At 37.4% G+C, this 3,996-nt stretch overlaps 1 pseudogene; it reads left to right on the forward strand.

Moving 5' to 3' along the window:
- Positions 1-1,019: 1,019 nt before the first annotated feature.
- Positions 1,020-3,455, forward strand: LOC126614252 (scarecrow-like protein 3; annotated as a pseudogene).
- Positions 3,456-3,996: the final 541 nt, after the last annotated feature.

A 3,996-nucleotide genomic window follows, 5' to 3' on the forward strand; every position in this document is an offset into this window, starting at 1 on the left:
TTTTCCTTACTTATTGGAACATAAAGTGTGATGTTGACATATCATTGAAGAAAGTTGGGATTCCACCGTATAACCAATTGGCAATATGAGAAGTAGCCCAATCTCTTATAAGTCCATGCAAAGTCTCTCTTTTCATCAATATAAGACTTATTCTCAATAATCATATGAGCTAAATTTTCATATTTTATAAATTTAGGCTAAATATTAGCTATAATTTTTGTTTCTTTTCTTCTTTGAGATGCATTAAGCTATATCCCTATAAAATTTATAAATTACGAAATGAAGATTCAAATTTAAGTCCAACGAGAGGGGCATAATGATCTAACTAACTTATCTACGCTTAGGTAGTGCATGATAGATTTCAAAAACACAATGTTAATTAATTCAAATATTTCCAAAAGATGTTAAAAAAAAAAGAAAGAAGAGAGTGATCCAAATGGGAGTCCACCAAGAAGTAGAGATAAAAAGGGCATGTACCTTTTGGAGGGTTGCTTAAGCTCCCCATCTTTTTGTCTTAATATTAGCAAGGTAATACCAATTGTACAACGTAGTGATATTTTTCTTCACTTGTAAGTGAGATGTCTTATGCTTGATTCTTGCCAAAAATGAATTTGAACCACATTATTACTAGCTTATTGTGAGGCTGAGCCTACCCTCCCATCTCTTAATGTAAATAATATCGTTTGTTAAAAAAAAATACCAATGGTATGATCATGAGATGGCCATATCAAAACAAAATAAATTAAAAGACAAGTCCTCTATTTTGGTATCACCCAAAGAGCTTTGTTGCAATTCCTACACTTGTCCCCTTCCACTACCAAACAAATCCTCTGTTTGTCTTTGTTAGGGCATGTTTGAATTCTTCTAACCTTTGGGAATATTAACAAGTCTTTGGGCCACATCTGATTCCTTATCCACCTTAGGTCAAGACAAAATTCAAATAAAGTAGGTTTCCTTGAGTTTTTGAGGGACAGAATTTACTCTGTTTTAAATTTGGCTCATCATCTCACAAATTCCATGTTCCACTTGGGAACCAAGGACAACAAATCAATAAGGACAAAAGGACTTCCCCGCGCATTGTCGACAACGAAGCCATAGCTATGAGCTTCTGTCTCTCTTCAAAAACTCCCAACTTCCAATTTTATTAAATTCAAATCTTATAAAAACAGAGAAAAAAAAACCCAGAAGAAGAACATCAGCTCAAAACCCAGAAGGCTGCTTTCCTTGAATTCTCACGGGGTTCTGACTTCTACTTGGGCCTTTGATCAATTACAAAACCCACCAAGGATTTCCCTCTTCTTTCTTCGCTTGGTTAGTTCTTATACAACTAGTTTCTTTCTTCAGCTGTTTTTGTTGTTCTACTTATGATTTCTCAGGCGACTTCTCTCCTGGATTTCATTGGTTTTCTTTGGGAATCTAATCTGATTTTATCATAGGTTTTTTTTCCCATTTTAGCCTTTCTAGTAGGGGTTTGATTGAATTTCTGATATTTTTCTTTCTACTGATAAAATTGAAACCCCTTTTTCTGATAGTTTGGCACCTTCTTCGCATATTTAAGATCATACATTCTATAAATTCTTAGCCAATTAGGTGCTATTGCTTAGGAGTAAGGCCTTCTTTTGTCCAAAAAGCACTTTGGTTATAAGTTCTTTTGTTTGTTGTTGTTGTGAATGCTTGTTTGAGAGTACACATTTTTCTCAAATTGTGAATTCGTGCAATTTGTTCTTGCATGAACACTCGGAATAGGGTACTTGTTTAGAAATCCCCTGAATTATTCAGCCAACTTTGTTATCCAATTAATTACCAAATCATTCTTGTTTGCTATACATAAGGCACCAATGTTTCAAGACGAAGGGTCATCGTCTGCAACTTCATCTCCTCTCCAATGCTTTTCCATGATTTCATTTTCACCTAGTTTAAGCTCACCATACCCTTGGCTTAAAGAACTCAAATCCGAGGACCACGGTTTATATTTGATCCACTTGTTGCTCACTTGTGCAAACCATGTTGCCACCGGAAGCCTTGAAAATGCAAATGTCGCCCTTGAGCAAATCTCCCAACTCGCCGCTGCCGACGGTGATACCATGCAGCGGATTGCTGCCTACTTCACTGAGGCTTTTGCTAATCGAATCCTCAAAGCTTGGCCCGGTCTTCACAGGGCCCTGAATTCCACTAAAATATCTTTGGTTTCAGATGAAATTCTAGTTCGGAAAGTGTTTTTCAAGATGCTTCCCTTCCTAAAGGTGGCTTTTGTGCTCACAAACCAAGCTATTATGGAAGCCATGGAAGGGGAAAAGATGGTGCATATAATTGATCTTAATGCAGCTGAACTTGTTCAATGGATTACTCTTCTTCAAGTTTTAAGTGCAAGACCTGAAGGTCCGCCTCATTTGAGAATCACTGGTGTTCATCAGCAGAAAGATGTACTGGATCAAATGGCTCATAGGTTGACTGAGGAAGCCAAAAAATTGGATATCCCAATTCAGTTCTGTCCCATAATCAGCAAATTGGAAAATCTCGATATGGACAAACTTCGTGTCAAAACTGGCGAGACTCTAGCTATCAGCTCAGTTCTCTAGTTGCACTCCCTTTTGGCGTCGGATGATGGACTCCTGAAAAAGAAGTCCCCATTAGCATCAAAGGGTTCAAATGGAAATCACTTGCCAAGAGCATTGCAAATGAACCAAGGCACATTGGGTGAGTTGCTAGAGAAAGAGATGGGCAACGGGTATAGCCCGAGTCCTGATTCAACCTCGTCATCACCGCTATCTTTAACTCCTTCAGCGAAATTGGATAGCTTTCTTAATGCATTTTGGGGTTTGACACCGAAGGTTATGGTAATAACCGAGCAAGATTCTAACCATAATGGATCCACTCTGATGGAGAGGCTATTGGAATCTCTGTACTTGTATGCTGCATTATTTGATTGCTTGGAGTCTACGATGTTGAGAACCTCATTGGAGAGACTGAAGGTAGAGAAAATGCTGTTTGGGGAAGAGATAAAAAACATTATAGCTTGCGAGGGATCTGAGAGGACCGAATGACATGAAAAGCTTGAGAAATGGATTCAAAGGCTTGATTTAGCTGTCTTTGGAAATGTGCCTTTGAGCTATTACGAAATGCTGCAGGCAAAGAGGATGTTGCAGAGCTATGGTTGTGACGGGTATAGAATGAGGGAAGAGAACGGTTGTGTGTTGATTTCCAGGCAAGATAGACCGCTGTTTTCGATGTCAGCTTGGAGGTGCAGGAAGTAAAACATGGAATATTGATACTGATCATCGCATAATGTTCGAGTTTCTCGTCTAATCATGAAGAATTTTGTCCAACTGAATCTGTCTGCATTTCATTTGTTCGTGGAGGTTTGTTATGTGTTCAATTTCTTTTCCTTATGTATCTAATTGATTACAATTACTGCTGATATTTGAAACAAACACCCTATTAAGTTTTGTACAAAATCCTCTTTTTTTATTGAAACATGTACAAAACCCCTCAAAGAACCCAATTAGGACGAAAAAATTCATCAGCTAGCCACTTGTCAGGTTCTAATTCCTTCTTGGTGCGTAAAGCTTTTTTTTTTAGGAAACTTTAACGAAAACTCCCGATACTGTTCATTTGAACGAAAAACCATATTTTTACATTAAAAAGTCAATCCTGGTACTATTCGCTTTACTCTTTATTTTGTCATTATCGTTAAAACTCAAAGTTTTCAAACATTTTTCATTAGTTTTTTTTTTTACCCTCCTCCATTGAAAAATCTTTTTTTTAATTTTTTATTTTTTGGAGCTGAAACCTCGGTAAGCTAGAAATGCGTTTTTCTAAAGTATTTGAGTTGAAGTGTTTTGTCCCCTCTCTATCTCTCATCAGCCCATATAGATAGATCTAAGATGTCTTTATGAAGGCTGAAAATCGCGTGGTGAGAGACTTAGGAAGATTGTAATACAAAACAAGTTCCAGGGAAGTCCTATATTAGGCGCGACTTTGACATCAACGACCCCA

This window comes from Malus sylvestris, chromosome 3, assembly GCF_916048215.2.
Source record: "Malus sylvestris chromosome 3, drMalSylv7.2, whole genome shotgun sequence".
Classification (NCBI taxonomy): Eukaryota; Viridiplantae; Streptophyta; class Magnoliopsida; order Rosales; family Rosaceae; genus Malus; species Malus sylvestris.